We start from the raw sequence: 16,479 nt of genomic DNA on the forward strand, positions 1-16,479 counted from the left end.
GTTTCATGGGCATGTCTTAGTGCCATTATATATATTTTTTTACCTCTTCCAACAGTTCGTATAGGTCATACTGTTTACACAGTATCCCAGTGGCCTAAGATACTGGACTCCTAAGCCATGGATTGTGAGTTCTAGTCTTTTCTGAAGTGGCTGAGAGCAGAGTGGCGCAGCGGAAGCGTGCAGGGCCCATAACGCAGAGGTCGATGGATCAAAACCATCCTCTGCTAAACAGATTATTTTCAAAAATGAAACGCAAACAGAAATTAGAAAGCTAAATTTCATTTGCATGTCTCAGTGCTATCCAGTGCACATTGTTTTTACTGCTTGTATCAGTTTGTACTATTTGCAAAAGGTAGACAGTGCCCCAGTGGCCTAATGGATAAGGCACTGGCCTCCTAAGCCAGGGATTGTGGGTTCAAGTCCCATCTGGGGTGGATGGAAGCAGAGTGGCGCAGCGGAAGCGTGCTGGGCCCATAACCCAGAGGTCGATGGATCGAAACCATCCTCTGCTAAACAGTTTATTTTAAGTGCGAACAACATTTTTAAAAAATATGTCGTTTCATGGGCATAATGTCTCAGTGCCATTATAATTTTTTTTTACCTCTTCCAACAGTTCGTATAGGTCATACTGTTTACACAGTATCCCAGTGGCCTAAGATACTGGACTCCTAAGCGATGGATTGTGAGTTCTAGTCTTTTCTGAAGTGGCTGAGAGCAGAGTGGCGCAGCGGAAGCGTGCTGGGCCCATAACCCAGAAGTCGATGTATCGAAACATCCTCTGCTAAACAGTTTATTTTAAGTGCGAACAACATTTTTTAAAAATGTGTCGTTTCATGGGCATGTCTCAGTGCCATTATATATATTTTTTTACCTCTTCCAACAGTTCGTATAGGTCATACTGTTTACACAGTATCCCAGTGGCCTAAGATACTGGACTCCTAAGCCAAAGATTTTGAGTTCTAGTCTTTTCTGAAGTGGCTGAGAGCAGAGTGGCGCAGCGGAAGCGTGCTGGGCCCATAACCCAGAAGTCGATGGATCGAAACATCCTCTGCTAAACAGTTTTTTTTAAGTGCGAACAACATTTTTTTTAAATGTGTCGTTTCATGGGCATGTCTCAGTGCCATTATATATATTTTTTTACCTCTTCCAACAGTTCGTATAGGTCATACTGTTTACACAGTATCCCAGTGGCCTAAGATACTGGACTCCTAAGCCAAAGATTTTGAGTTCTAGTCTTTTCTGAAGTGGCTGAGAGCAGAGTGGCGCAGCGGAAGCGTGCTGGGCCCGTAACCCAGAGGTCGATGGATCGAAACCATCCTCTGCTAAACAGTTTATTTTAAGTGCGAACAACATTTTTAAAAAATGTGTCGTTTCATGGGCATAATGTCTCAGTGCCATTATACATTTTTTTTTACCTCTTCCAACAGTTCGTATAGGTCATACTGTTTACACAGTATCCCAGTGGCCTAAGATACTGGACTCCTAAGCCATGGATTGTGAGTTCTAGTCTTTTCTGAAGTGGCTGAGAGCAGAGTGGAGCAGTGGAAGCGTGCTTGGCCCATAACCCAGAGGTTGATGGATCGAAACCATCCTCTGCTAAACAGTTCATTTTAAGTGCGACCAACATTTTTAAAAAATGTGTCGTTTCATGGGCATGTCTCAGTGCCATTATATTTTTTTTTTTACCTCTTCCAACAGTTCGTATAGGTCATACTGTTTACACAGTATCCCAGTGGCCTAAGATACTGGACTCCTAAGCCATGGATTGTGAGTTCTAGTCTTTTCTGAAGTGGCTGAGAGCAGAGTGGCGCAGCGGAAGCGTGCTGGGCCCATAACCCAGAAGTCGATGGATCGAAACATCCTCTGCTAAACAGTTTATTTTAAGTGCGAACAACATTTTTTAAAAATGTGTCGTTTCATGGGCATGTCTCAGTGCCATTATATATATATTTTTTACCTCTTCCAACAGTTCGTATAGGTCATACTGTTTACACAGTATCCCAGTGGCCTAAGATACTGGACTCCTAAGCCAAAGATTTTGAGGTCTAGTCTTTTCTGAAGTGGCTGAGAGCAGAGTGGCGCAGCGGAAGCGTGCTGGGCCCATAACCCAGAGGTCGATGGATCGAAACCATCCTCTGCTAAACAGTTTATTTTAAGTGCGAACAACATTTTTAAAAAATGTGTCGTTTCATGGGCATAATGTCTCAGTGCCATTATACATTTTTTTTTACCTCTTCCAACAGTTCGTATAGGTCATACTGTTTACACAGTATCCCAGTGGCCTAAGATACTGGACTCCTAAGCCATGGATTGTGAGTTCTAGTCTTTTCTGAATTGGCTGAGAGCAGAGTGGCGCAGCGGAAGCGTGCTGGGCCCATAACCCAGAGGTCGATGGATCGAAACCATTCTCTGCTAAACAGTTAATTTTAAGTGCGAACAACATTTTTAAAAAATGTGTCGTTTCATGGGCATGTCTCAGTGCCATTATAATTTTTTTTTTTACCTCTTCCAACAGTTCGTATAGGTCATACTGTTTACACAGTTTCCCAGTGGCCTCAGACACTGGACTCCTAAGCAATGGATTGTGAGTTCTAGTATTTTCTGAAGGGGATGAGAGCAGAGTGAAGCAGCGGAAGCGTGCTGGGCCCATAACCCAGAAGTCGATGGATCGAAACATCCTCTGCTAAACAGTTTATTTTAAGTGCGAACAACATTTTTTAAAAATGTGTCGTTTCATGGGCATGTCTTAGTGCCATTATATATATTTTTTTACCTCTTCCAACAGTTCGTATAGGTCATACTGTTTACACAGTATCCCAGTGGCCTAAGATACTGGACTCCTAAGCCAAAGATTTTGAGTTCTAGTCTTTTCTGAAGTGGCTGAGAGCAGAGTGGCCCAGCGGAAGCGTGCTGGGCCCATAACCCAGAGGTCGATGGATCGAAACCATCCTCTGCTAAACAGTTTATTTTAAGTGCGAACAACATTTTTAAAAAATGTGTCGTTTCATGGGCATAATGTCTCAGTGCCATTATACATTTTTTTTTACCTCTTCCAACAGTTCGTATAGGTCATACTGTTTACACAGTATCCCAGTGGCCTAAGATACTGGACTCCTAAGCCATGGATTGTGAGTTCTAGTCTTTTCTGAAGTGGCTGAGAGCAGAGTGGAGCAGCGGAAGCGTGCTTGGCCCATAACCCAGAGGTTGATGGATCGAAACCATACTCTGCTAAACAGTTCATTTTAAGTGCGACCAACATTTTTTAAAAATGTGTCGTTTCATGGGCATGTCTCAGTGCCATTATAATTTTTTTTTTACCTCTTCCAACAGTTAGTATAGGTCATACTGTTTACACAGTATCCCAGTGGCCTAAGATACTGGACTCCTAAGCCATGGATTGTGAGTTCTAGTCTTTTCTGAAGTGGCTGAGAGCAGAGTGGCACAGCGGAAGCGTGCTGGGCCCATAACCCAGAAGTCGATGGATCGAAACCATCCTCTGCTAAACAGATTATTTTCAAAAATGAAACGCAAACAGAAATTAGAAAGCTAAATTTCATTTGCGTGTCTCAGTGCTATCCAGTACACATTGTTTTTACTGCTTGTATCAGTTCGTACTATTTGCAAAAGGTAGACAGTGCCCCAGTGGCCTAATGGATAAGGCACTGGCCTCCTAAGCCAGGGATTGTGGGTTCAAGTCCCATCTGGGGTGGATGGAAGCAGAGTAGCGCAGCGGAAGCGTGCTATAACCCAGAAGTCGATGGATCGAAACATCCTCTGCTAAACAGTTTATTTTAAGTGCGAACAACATTTTTTAAAAATGTGTCGTTTCATGGGCATGTCTCAGTGCCATTATAATTTTTTTTTTACCTCTTCCAACAGTTAGTATAGGTCATACTGTTTACACAGTATCCCAGTGGCCTAAGATACTGGACTCCTAAGCCATGGATTGTGAGTTCTAGTCTTTTCTGAATTGGCTGAGAGCAGAGTGGTGCAGCGGAAGCGTGCTGGGCCCATAACCCAGAGGTCGATGGATCGAAACCATTCTCTGCTAAACAGTTAATTTTAAGTGCGAACAACATTTTTAAAAAATGTGTCGTTTCATGGGCATGTCTCAGTGCCATTATAATTTTTTTTTTTACCTCTTCCAACAGTTCGTATAGGTCATACTGTTTACACAGTATCCCAGTGGCCTAAGACACTGGACTCCTAAGCAATGGATTGTGAGTTCTAGTATTTTCTGAAGGGGATGAGAGCAGAGTGAAGCAGCGGAAGCGTGCTGGGCCCATAACCCAGAAGTCGATGGATCGAAACATCCTCTGCTAAACAGTTTATTTTAAGTGCGAACAACATTTTTTAAAAATGTGTCGTTTCATGGGCATGTCTTAGTGCCATTATATATATTTTTTTACCTCTTCCAACAGTTCGTATAGGTCATACTGTTTACACAGTATCCCAGTGGCCTAAGATACTGGACTCCTAAGCCAAAGATTTTGAGTTCTAGTCTTTTCTGAAGTGGCTGAGAGCAGAGTGGCGCAGCGGAAGCGTGCTGGGCCCATAACCCAGAGGTCGATGGATCGAAACCATACTCTGCTAAACAGTTTATTTTAAGTGCGAACAACATTTTTAAAAAATGTGTCGTTTCATGGGCATAATGTCTCAGTGCCATTATACATTTTTTTTTACCTCTTCCAACAGTTCGTATAGGTCATACTGTTTACACAGTATCCCAGTGGCCTAAGATACTGGACTCCTAAGCCATGGATTGTGAGTTCTAGTCTTTTCTGAAGTGGCTGAGAGCAGAGTGGAGCAGCGGAAGCGTGCTTGGCCCATAACCCAGAGGTTGATGGATCGAAACCATACTCTGCTAAACAGTTCATTTTAAGTGCGAACAACATTTTTTAAAAATGTGTCGTTTCATGGGCATGTCTCAGTGCCATTATAATTTTTTTTTTAACTCTTCCAACAGTTAGTATAGGTCATACTGTTTACACAGTATCCCAGTGGCCTAAGATACTGGACTCCTAAGCCATGGATTGTGAGTTCTAGTCTTTTCTGAAGTGGCTGAGAGCAGAGTGGCACAGCGGAAGCGTGCTGGGCCCATAACCCAGAAGTCGATGGATCGAAACCATCCTCTGCTAAACAGATTATTTTCAAAAATGAAACGCAAACAGAAATTAGAAAGCTAAATTTCATTTGCGTGTCTCAGTGCTATCCAGTACACATTGTTTTTACTGCTTGTATCAGTTCGTACTATTTGCAAAAGGTAGACAGTGCCCCAGTGGCCTAATGGATAAGGCACTGGCCTCCTAAGCCAGGGATTGTGGGTTCAAGTCCCATCTGGGGTGGATGGAAGCAGAGTGGCGCAGCGGAAGCGTGCTATAACCCAGAAGTCGATGGATCGAAACATCCTCTGCTAAACAGTTTATTTTAAGTGCGAACAACATTTTTTAAAAATGTGTCGTTTCATGGGCATGTCTCAGTGCCATTATATATATTTTTTTACCTCTTCCAACAGTTCGTATAGGTCATACTGTTTACACAGTATCCCAGTGGCCTAAGACACTGGACTCCTAAGCAATGGATTGTGAGTTCTAGTCTTTTCTGAAGTGGCTGAGAGCAGAGTGGAGCAGAGGAAGCGTGCTTGGCCCATAACCCAGAGGTTGATGGATCGAAACCATCCTCTGCTAAACAGTTCATTTTAAGTGCGAACAACATTTTTAAAAAATGTGTCGTTTCATGGGCATGTCTCAGTGCTATTATAATTTTTTTTTTACCTCTTCCAACAGTTCGTATAGGTCATACTGTTTACACAGTATCCCAGTGGCCTAAGATACTGGACTCCTAAGCCATGGATTGTGAGTTCTAGTCTTTTCTGATGTGGCTGAGAGCAGAGTGGCGCAGCGGAAGCGTGCTGGGCCCATAACCCAGAGGTCGATGGATCGAAACCATCCTCTGCTAAACAGTTTATTTTAAGTGCGAACAACATTTTTAAAAAATGTGTCGTTTCATGGGCATAATGTCTCAGTGTCATTATAATTTTTTTTTTGCCTCTTCCAACAGTTCGTATAGGTCATACTGTTTACACAGTATCCCAGTGGCCTAAGATACTGGACTCCTAAGCCATGGATTGTGAGTTCTAGTCTTTTCTGAAGGTGATGAGAGCAGAGTGGCGCAGCGGAAGCGTGCTGGGCCCATAACCCAGAGGTCGATGGATCGAAACCATCCTCTGCTAAACAGTTTATTTTAAGTGCGAACAACATTTTTAAAAAATATGTCGTTTCATGGGCATAATGTCTCAGTGCCATTATAATTTTTTTTTACCTCTTCCAACAGTTCGTATAGGTCATACTGTTTACACAGTATCCCAGTGGCCTAAGATACTGGACTCCTAAGCCATGGATTGTGAGTTCTAGTCTTTTCTGAAGTGGCTGAGAGCAGAGTGGCGCAGAGGAAGCGTGCTGGGCCCATAACCCAGAAGTCGATGGATCGAAACATCCTCTGCTAAACAGTTTATTTTAAGTGCGAACAACATTTTTTAAAAATGTGTCGTTTCATGGGCATGTCTCAGTGCCATTATATATATTTTTTTACCTCTTCCAACAGTTCGTATAGGTCATACTGTTTACACAGTATCCCAGTGGCCTAAGATACTGGACTCCTAAGCCAAAGATTTTGAGTTCTAGTCTTTTCTGAAGTGGCTGAGAGCAGAGTGGCGCAGCGGAAGCGTGCTGGGCCCATAACCCAGAGGTCGATGGATCTAAACCATCCTCTGCTAAACAGTTTATTTTAAGTGCGAACAACATTTTTAAAAAATGTGTCGTTTCATGGGCATAATGTCTCAGTGCCATTATACATTTTTTTTTACCTCTTCCAACAGTTCGTATAGGTCATACTGTTTACACAGTATCCCAGTGGCCTAAGATACTGGACTCCTAAGCCATGGATTGTGAGTTCTAGTCTTTTCTGAAGTGGCTGAGAGCAGAGTGGAGCAGTGGAAGCGTGCTTGGCCCATAACCCAGAGGTTGATGGATCGAAACCATCCTCTGCTAAACAGTTCATTTTAAGTGCGACCAACATTTTTAAAAAATGTGTCGTTTCATGGGCATGTCTCAGTGCCATTATACATTTTTTTTTACCTCTTCCAACAGTTCGTATAGGTCATACTGTTTACACAGTATCCCAGTGGCCTAAGATACTGGACTCCTAAGCCATGGATTGTGAGTTCTAGTCTTTTCTGAAGTGGCTGAGAGCAGAGTGGCGCAGCGGAAGCGTGCTGGGCCCATAACCCAGAAGTCGATGGATCGAAACATCCTCTGCTAAACAGTTTATTTTAAGTGCGAACAACATTTTTTAAAAATGTGTCGTTTCATGGGCATGTCTCAGTGCCATTATATATATTTTTTTACCTCTTCCAACAGTTCGTATAGGTCATACTGTTTACACAGTATCCCAGTGGCCTAAGATACTGGACTCCTAAGCCAAAGATTTTGAGTTCTAGTCTTTTCTGAAGGGGCTGAGAGCAGAGTGGCGCAGCGGAAGCGTGCTGGGCCCATAACCCAGAGGTCGATGGATCGAAACCATCCTCTGCTAAACAGTTTATTTTAAGTGCGAACAACATTTTAAAAAAATGTGTCGTTTCATGGGCATAATGTCTCAGTGCCATTATACATTTTTTTTTACCTCTTCCAACAGTTCGTATAGGTCATACTGTTTACACAGTATCCCAGTGGCCTAAGATACTGGACTCCTAAGCCAAAGATTTTGAGTTCTAGTCTTTTCTGAAGTGGCTGAGAGCAGAGTGGCGCAGCGGAAGCGTGCTGGGCCCATAACCCAGAGGTCGATGGATCTAAACCATCCTCTGCTAAACAGTTTATTTTAAGTGCGAACAACATTTTTAAAAAATGTGTCGTTTCATGGGCATAATGTCTCAGTGCCATTATACATTTTTTTTTACCTCTTCCAACAGTTCGTATAGGTCATACTGTTTACACAGTATCCCAGTGGCCTAAGATACTGGACTCCTAAGCCATGGATTGTGAGTTCTAGTCTTTTCTGAAGTGGCTGAGAGCAGAGTGGAGCAGTGGAAGCGTGCTTGGCCCATAACCCAGAGGTTGATGGATCGAAACCATCCTCTGCTAAACAGTTGATTTTAAGTGCGACCAACATTTTTAAAAAATGTGTCGTTTCATGGGCATGTCTCAGTGCCATTATACATTTTTTTTTACCTCTTCCAACAGTTCGTATAGGTCATACTGTTTACACAGTATCCCAGTGGCCTAAGATACTGGACTCCTAAGCCATGGATTGTGAGTTCTAGTCTTTTCTGAAGTGGCTGAGAGCAGAGTGGCGCAGCGGAAGCGTGCTGGGCCCATAACCCAGAAGTCGATGGATCGAAACATCCTCTGCTAAACAGTTTATTTTAAGTGCGAACAACATTTTTTAAAAATGTGTCGTTTCATGGGCATGTCTCAGTGCCATTATATATATTTTTTTACCTCTTCCAACAGTTCGTATAGGTCATACTGTTTACACAGTATCCCAGTGGCCTAAGATACTGGACTCCTAAGCCAAAGATTTTGAGTTCTAGTCTTTTCTGAAGTGGCTGAGAGCAGAGTGGCGCAGCGGAAGCGTGCTGGGCCCATAACCCAGAGGTCGATGGATCGAAACCATCCTCTGCTAAACAGTTTATTTTAAGTGCGAACAACATTTTAAAAAAATGTGTCGTTTCATGGGCATAATGTCTCAGTGCCATTATACATTTTTTTTTACCTCTTCCAACAGTTCGTATAGGTCATACTGTTTACACAGTATCCCAGTGGCCTAAGATACTGGACTCCTAAGCCATGGATTGTGAGTTCTAGTCTTTTCTGAAGTGGCTGAGAGCAGAGTGGCGCAGCGGAAGCGTGCTGGGCCCATAACCCAGAGGTCGATGGATCGAAACCATCCTCTGCTAAACAGTTTATTTTAAGTGCGAACAACATTTTTAAAAAATGTGTCGTTTCATGGGCATGTCTCAGTGCCATTATATATATTTTTTTACCTCTTCCAACAGTTCGTATAGGTCATACTGTTTACACAGTATCCCAGTGGCCTAAGACACTGGACTCCTAAGCAATGGATTGTGAGTTCTAGTCTTTTCTGAAGGGGATGAGATCAGAGTGGCGCAGCGGAAGCGTGCTGGGCCCATAACCCAGAGGTCGATGGATCGAAACCATCCTCTGCTAAACAGTTTATTTTAAGTGCGAACAACATTTTTTAAAAATGTGTCGTTTCATGGGCATGTCTCAGTGCCATTATATATATTTTTTTACCTCTTCCAAAAGTTCGTATAGGTCATACTGTTTACACAGTATCCCAGTGGCCTAAGATACTGGACTCCTAAGCCAAAGATTTTGAGTTCTAGTCATTTCTGAAGCGGCTGAGAGCAGAGTGGCGCAGTGGAAGCGTGCAGGTCCCATAACCCAGAGGTCGATGGATCGAAACCATCCTCTGCTAAACAGATTATTTTCAAAAATGAAACGCAAACAGAAATTAGAAAGCTAATTTCATGTCTCAGTGCTATCCAGTACACATTGTTTTTACTGCTTGTATCAGTTTGTACTATTTGCAAAAGGTAGACAGTGCCCCAGTGGCCTAATGGATAAGGCACTGGCCTCCTAAGCCAGGGATTGTGGGTTCAAGTCCCATCTGGGTTGGATGGAAGCAGAGTGGCGCAGCGGAAGCGTGCTGGGCCCATAACCCAGAGGTCGATGGATCGAAACCATCCTCTGCTAAACAGTTTATTTTAAGTGCGAACAACATTTTTTAAAAATATGTCGTTTCATGGGTCTCAGTGCCATTATAATTTTTTTTTTACCTCTTCCAACAGTTCGTATAGGTCATACTGTTTACACAGTATCCCAGTGGCCTAAGATACTGGACTCCTAAGCCATGGATTGTGAGTTCTAGTCTTTTCTGTAGTGGCTGAGAGCAGAGTGGCGCAGCGGAAGCGTGCTGGGCCCATAACCCAGAAGTCGATGGATCGAAACATCCTCTGCTAAACAGTTTATTTTAAGTGCGAACAACATTTTTTAAAAATGTGTCGTTTCATGGGCATGTCTCAGTGCCATTATATATATTTTTTTACCTCTTCCAACAGTTCGTATAGGTCATACTGTTTACACAGTATCCCAGTGGCCTAAGATACTGGACTCCTAAGCCAAAGATTTTGAGTTCTAGTCTTTTCTGAAGTGGCTGAGAGCAGAGTGGCGCAGCGGAAGCGTGCTGGGCCCATAACCCAGAGGTCGATGGATCGAAACCATCCTCTGCTAAACAGTTTATTTTAAGTGCGAACAACATTTTTAAAAAATGTGTCGTTTCATGGGCATAATGTCTCAGTGCCATTATACATTTTTTTTTACCTCTTCCAACAGTTCGTATAGGTCATACTGTTTACACAGTATCCCAGTGGCCTAAGATACTGGACTCCTAAGCCATGGAATGTGAGTTCTAGTCTTTTCTGAAGTGGCTGAGAGCAGAGTGGCGCAGCGGAAGCGTGCTGGGCCCATAACCCAGAAGTCGATGGATCGAAACATCCTCTGCTAAACAGTTTATTTTAAGTGCGAACAACATTTTTTTTAAATGTGTCGTTTCATGGGCATGTCTCAGTGCCATTATATATATTTTTTTACCTCTTCCAACAGTTCGTATAGGTCATACTGTTTACACAGTATCCCAGTGGCCTAAGATACTGGACTCCTAAGCCAAAGATTTTGAGTTCTAGTCTTTTCTGAAGTGGCTGAGAGCAGAGTGGCGCAGCGGAAGCGTGCTGGGCCCATAACCCAGAGGTCGATGGATCGAAACCATCCTCTGCTAAACAGTTTATTTTAAGTGCGAACAACATTTTTAAAAAATGTGTCGTTTCATGGGCATAATGTCTCAGTGCCATTATACATTTTTTTTACCTCTTCCAACAGTTCGTATAGGTCATACTGTTTACACAGTATCCCAGTGGCCTAAGATACTGGACTCCTAAGCCATGGATTGTGAGTTCTAGTCTTTTCTGAAGTGGCTGAGAGCAGAGTGGAGCAGCGGAAGCGTGCTTGGCCCATAACCCAGAGGTTGATGGATCGAAACCATCCTCTGCTAAACAGTTCATTTTAAGTGCGAACAACATTTTAAAAAAATGTGTCGTTTCATGGGCATGTCTCAGTGCCATTATATTTTTTTTTTTACCTCTTCCAACAGTTCGTATAGGTCATACTGTTTACACAGTATCCCAGTGGCCTAAGACACTGGACTCCTAAGCAATGGATTGTGAGTTCTAGTCTTTTCTGAAGGGGATGAGATCAGAGTGGCGCAGCGGAAGTGTGCTGCGCCCATAACCCAGAGGTCGATGGATCGAAACCATCCTCTGCTAAACAGTTTATTTTAAGTGCGAACAACATTTTTTAAAAATGTGTCGTTTCATGGGCATGTCTCAGTGCCATTATATATATTTTTTTACCTCTTCCAAAAGTTCGTATAGGTCATACTGTTTACACAGTATCCCAGTGGCCTAAGATACTGGACTCCTAAGCCAAAGATTTTGAGTTCTAGTCATTTCTGAAGCGGCTGAGAGCAGAGTGGCGCAGTGCAAGCGTGCAGGTCCCATAACCCAGAGGTCGATGGATCGAAACCATCCTCTGCTAAACAGATTATTTTCAAAAATGAAACGCAAACAGAAATTAGAAAGCTATATTTCATTTGCATGTCTCAGTGCTATCCAGTACACATTGTTTTTACTGCTTGTATCAGTTTGTACTATTTGCAAAAGGTAGACAGTGCCCCAGTGGCCTAATGGATAAGGCACTGGCCTCCTAAGCCAGGGTTTGTGGGTTCAAGTCCCATCTGGGTTGGATGGAAGCAGAGTGGCGCAGCGGAAGCGTGCTGGGCCCATAACCCAGAGGTCGATGGATCGAAACCATCCTCTGCTAAACAGTTTATTTTAAGTGCGAACAACATTTTTAAAAAATATGTCATTTCATGGGTCTCAGTGCCATTATAATTTTTTTTTTACCTCTTCCAACAGTTCGTATAGGTCATACTGTTTACACAGTATCCCAGTGGCCTAAGATACTGGACTCCTAAGCCATGGATTGTGAGTTCTAGTCTTTTCTGAAGTGGCTGAGAGCAGAGTGGCGCAGCGGAAGCGTGCTGGGCCCATAACCCAGAGGTCGATGGATCGAAACCATTCTCTGCTAAACAGTTCATTTTAAGTGCGAACAACATTTTTTTAAAATGTGTCGTTTCATGGGCATGTCTCAGTGCCATTATAATTTTTTTTTTACCTCTTCCAACAGTTCGTATAGGTCATACTGTTTGCACAGTATCCCAGTGGCCTAAGATACTGGACTCCTAAGCCAAAGATTTTGAGTTCTAGTCTTTTCTGAAGTGGCTGAGAGCAGAGTGGCGCAGCGGAAGCGTGCTGGGCCCATAACCCAGAGGTCGATGGATCGAAACCATCCTCTGCTAAACAGTTTATTTTAAGTGCGGACAACATTTTTTAAAAATATGTCGTTTCATGGGCATAATGTCTCAGTGCCATTATAATTTTTTGTTTACCTCTTCCAACAGTTCGTATAGGTCATACTGTTTACACAGTATCCCAGTGGCCTAAGATACTGGACTCCTAAGCCATGGATTGTGAGTTCTAGTCTTTTCTGAAGTGGCTGAGAGCAGAGTGGCGCAGCGGAAGCGTGCTGGGCCCATAACACAGAGGTCGATGGATCGAAACCATCCTCTGCTAAACAGATTATTTTCAAAAATGAAACGCAAACAGAAATTAGAAAGCTAAATTTCATTTGAGTGTCTCAGTGCTATCCAGTACACATTGTTTTTACTGCTTGTATCAGTTCGTACTATTTGCAAAAGGTAGACAGTGCCCCAGTTAACTAATGGATAAGGCATTGGCCTCCTAAGCCAGGGATTGTGGGTTCAAGTCCCATCTGGGGTGGATGGAAGCAGAGTGGAGCAGCGGAAGCGTGCTGGGCCCATAACCCAGAGGTCGATGGATCGAAACCATTCTCTGCTAAACAGTTCATTTTAAGTGCGAACAACATTTTTTAAAAATGTGTCGTTTCATGGGCATGTCTCAGTGCCATTATAATTTTTTTTTTACCTCTTCCAACAGTTCGTATAGGTCATACTGTTTGCACAGTATCCCAGTGGCCTAAGATACTGGACTCCTAAGCCAAAGATTTTGAGTTCTAGTCTTTTCTGAAGTGGCTGAGAACAGAGTGGCGCAGCGGAAGCGTGCTGGGCCCATAACCCAGAGGTCGATGGATCGAAACCATCCTCTGCTAAACAGTTTATTTTAAGTGCGAACAACATTTTTAAAAAATATGTTGTTTCATGGGCATAATGTCTCAGTGCCATTATAATTTTTTTTTTACCTCTTCCAACAGTTCGTATAGGTCATACTGTTTACACAGTATCCCAGTGGCCTAAGATACTGGACTCCTAAGCCATGGATTGTGAGTTCTAGTCTTTTCTGAAGTGGCTGAGAGCAGAGTGGCGCAGCGGAAGCGTGCTGGGCCCATAACCCAGAGGTCGATGGATCGAAACCATCCTCTGCTAAACACTTTATTTTAAGTGCGAACAACATTTTAAAAAAATGTGTCGTTTCATGGGCATAATGTCTCAGTGCCATTATAATTTTTTTTACCTCTTCCAACAGTTCGTATAGGTCATACTGTTTACACAGTATCCCAGTGGCCTAAGATACTGGACTCCTAAGCCATGGATTGTGAGTTCTAGTCTTTTCTGAAGTGGCTGAGAGCAGAGTGGCGCAGCGGAAGCGTGCTGGGCCCATAACCCAGAGGTCGATGGATCGAAACCATCCTCTGCTAAACAGTTTATTTTAAGTGCGAACAACATTTTTAAAAAATGTGTCGTTTCATGGGCATGTCTCAGTGCCATTATATATATTTTTTTACCTCTTCCAACAGTTCGTATAGGTCATACTGTTTACACAGTATCCCAGTGGCCTAAGATACTGGACTCCTAAGCCAAAGATTTTGAGTTCTAGTCTTTTCTGAAGTGGCTGAGAGCAGAGTGGCACAGCGGAAGCGTGCTGGGCCCATAACACAGAGGTCAATGGATCGAAACCATCCTCTGCTAAACAGATTATTTTCAAAAATGAAACGCAAACAGAAATTAGAAAGCTACATTTCATTTGCGTGTCTCAGTGCTATCCAGTACACATTGTTTTTACTGCTTGTATCAGTTCGTACTATTTGCAAAAGGTAGACAGTGCCCCAGTTAACTACTGGATAAGGCATTGGCCTCCTAAGCCAGGGATTGTGGGTTCAAGTCCCATCTGGGGTGGATGGAAGCAGAGTGGAGCAGCGGAAGCGTGCTGGGCCCATAACCCAGAGGTCGATGGATCGAAACCATCCTCTGCTAAACAGTTTATTTTAAGTGCGAACAACATTTTTAAAAAATATGTCGTTTCATGGGTCTCAGTGCCATTATAATTTTTTTTTTACCTCTTCCAACAGTTCGTATAGGTCATACTGTTTACACAGTATCCCAGTGGCCTAAGATACTGGACTCCTAAGCCATGGATTGTGAGTTCTAGTCTTTTCTGAAGTGGCTGAGAGCAGAGTGGCGCAGCGGAAGCGTGCTGGGCCCATAACCCAGAGGTCGATGGATCGAAACCATTCTCTGCTAAACAGTTCATTTTAAGTGCGAACAACATTTTTTAAAAATGTGTCGTTTCATGGGCATGTCTCAGTGCCATTATAATTTTTTTTTTTACCTCTTCCAACAGTTCGTATAGGTCATACTGTTTGCACAGTATCCCAGTGGCCTAAGATACTGGACTCCTAAGCCAAAGATTTTGAGTTCTAGTCTTTTCTGAAGTGGCTGAGAGCAGAGTGGCGCAGCGGAAGCGTGCTGGGCCCATAACCCAGAGGTCGATGGATCGAAACCATCCTCTGCTAAACAGTTTATTTTAAGTGCGAACAACATTTTTAAAAAATATGTCGTTTCATGGGCATAATGTCTCAGTGCCATTATAATTTTTTTTTTACCTCTTCCAACAGTTCGTATAGGTCATACTGTTTACACAGTATCCCAGTGGCCTAAGATACTGGACTCCTAAGCCATGGATTGTGAGTTCTAGTCTTTTCTGAAGTGGCTGAGAGCAGAGTGGCGCAGCGGAAGCGTGCTGGGCCCATAACCCAGAGGTCGATGGATCGAAACCATTCTCTGCTAAACAGTTCATTTTAAGTGCGAACAACATTTTTTAAAAATGTGTCGTTTCATGGGCATGTCTCAGTGCCATTATATATATTTTTTTTACCTCTTCCAACAGTTCGTATAGGTCATACTGTTTACACAGTATCCCAGTGGCCTAAGATACTGGACTCCTAAGCCAAAGATTTTAAGTTCTAGTCATTTCTGAAGCGGCTGAGAGCAGAGCGGCGCAGCGGAAGCGTGCAGGTCCCATAACCCAGAGGTCGATGGATCGAAACCATCCTCTGCTAAACAGATTATTTTCAAAAATGAAACGCAAACAGAAATTAGAAAGCTATATTTCATTTGCATGGCTCAGTGCTATCCAGTACACATTGTTTTTACTGCTTGTATCAGTTTGTACTATTTGCAAAAGGAAGACAGTGCCCCAGTGGCCTAATGGATAAGGCACTGGCCTCCTAAGCCAGGGATTGTGGGTTCAAGTCCCATCTGGGGTGGATGGAAGCAGAGTGGCGCAGCGGAAGCGTGCTGGGCCCATAACCCAGAGGTCGATGGATCGAAACCATCCTCTGCTAAACAGTTTATTTTAAGTGCGAACAACATTTTTAAAAAATATGTCGTTTCATGGGCATAATGTCTCAGTGCCATTATAATTTTTTTTTTACCTCTTCCAACAGTTCGTATAGGTCATACTGTTTACACAGTATCCCAGTGGCCTAAGATACTGGACTCCTAAGCCATGGATTGTGAGTTCTAGTCTTTTCTGAAGTGGCTGAGAGCAGAGTGGCGCAGCGGAAGCGTGCTGGGCCCATAACCCAGAGGTCGATGGATCGAAACCATTCTCTGCTAAACAGTTCATTTTAAGTGCGAACAACATTTTTTAAAAATGTGTCGTTTCATGGGCATGTCTCAGTGCCATTATATATATTTTTTTTACCTCTTCCAACAGTTCGTATAGGTCATACTGTTTACACAGTATCCCAGTGGCCTAAGATACTGGACTCCTAAGCCATGGATTGTGAGTTCTAGTCTTTTTTGAAGTGGCTGAGAGCAGAGTGGCGCAGCGGAAGCGTGCTGGGCGCATAACCCAAAGGTCGATGGATCGAAACCATCCTCTGCTAAACAGTTTATTTTAAGTGCGAACAACATTTTTAAAAAATGTGTCGTTTCATGGGCATGTCTCAGTGCCATTATATATATTTTTTTACCTCTTCCAACAGTTCGTATAGGTCATACTGTTTACACAGTATCCCAGTGGCC

The 16,479-nt window shown here is 43.0% G+C and overlaps 7 non-coding genes across 7 annotated transcripts; all 7 read left to right on the plus strand.

Moving 5' to 3' along the window:
* Positions 1 to 361: 361 nt before the first annotated feature.
* On the plus strand, positions 362 to 434 carry trnar-ccu (transfer RNA arginine (anticodon CCU)). The gene has a single exon. It is a non-coding gene; the product is annotated as a tRNA-Arg (tRNA).
* Positions 435 to 1,253: 819 nt separating this feature from the next.
* On the plus strand, positions 1,254 to 1,325 carry trnat-cgu (transfer RNA threonine (anticodon CGU)). Its single transcript has one exon. It is a non-coding gene; the product is annotated as a tRNA-Thr (tRNA).
* A 2,311-nt stretch (positions 1,326 to 3,636) lies between these two features.
* On the plus strand, positions 3,637 to 3,709 carry trnar-ccu (transfer RNA arginine (anticodon CCU)). Its single transcript has one exon. It is a non-coding gene; the product is annotated as a tRNA-Arg (tRNA).
* Positions 3,710 to 5,272: 1,563 nt separating this feature from the next.
* Positions 5,273 to 5,345, plus strand: trnar-ccu (transfer RNA arginine (anticodon CCU)). Its single transcript has one exon. It is a non-coding gene; the product is annotated as a tRNA-Arg (tRNA).
* Positions 5,346 to 9,622: 4,277 nt separating this feature from the next.
* On the plus strand, positions 9,623 to 9,705 carry trnar-ccu (transfer RNA arginine (anticodon CCU)). Its single transcript has one exon. It is a non-coding gene; the product is annotated as a tRNA-Arg (tRNA).
* Positions 9,706 to 11,803: 2,098 nt separating this feature from the next.
* trnar-ccu (transfer RNA arginine (anticodon CCU)) lies at positions 11,804 to 11,886 on the plus strand. The gene has a single exon. It is a non-coding gene; the product is annotated as a tRNA-Arg (tRNA).
* Positions 11,887 to 15,643: 3,757 nt separating this feature from the next.
* Positions 15,644 to 15,716, plus strand: trnar-ccu (transfer RNA arginine (anticodon CCU)). The gene has a single exon. It is a non-coding gene; the product is annotated as a tRNA-Arg (tRNA).
* Positions 15,717 to 16,479: the final 763 nt, after the last annotated feature.

Source organism: Oncorhynchus clarkii, chromosome 7 (assembly GCF_045791955.1).
Source record: "Oncorhynchus clarkii lewisi isolate Uvic-CL-2024 chromosome 7, UVic_Ocla_1.0, whole genome shotgun sequence".
Taxonomy (NCBI): Eukaryota; Metazoa; Chordata; class Actinopteri; order Salmoniformes; family Salmonidae; genus Oncorhynchus; species Oncorhynchus clarkii.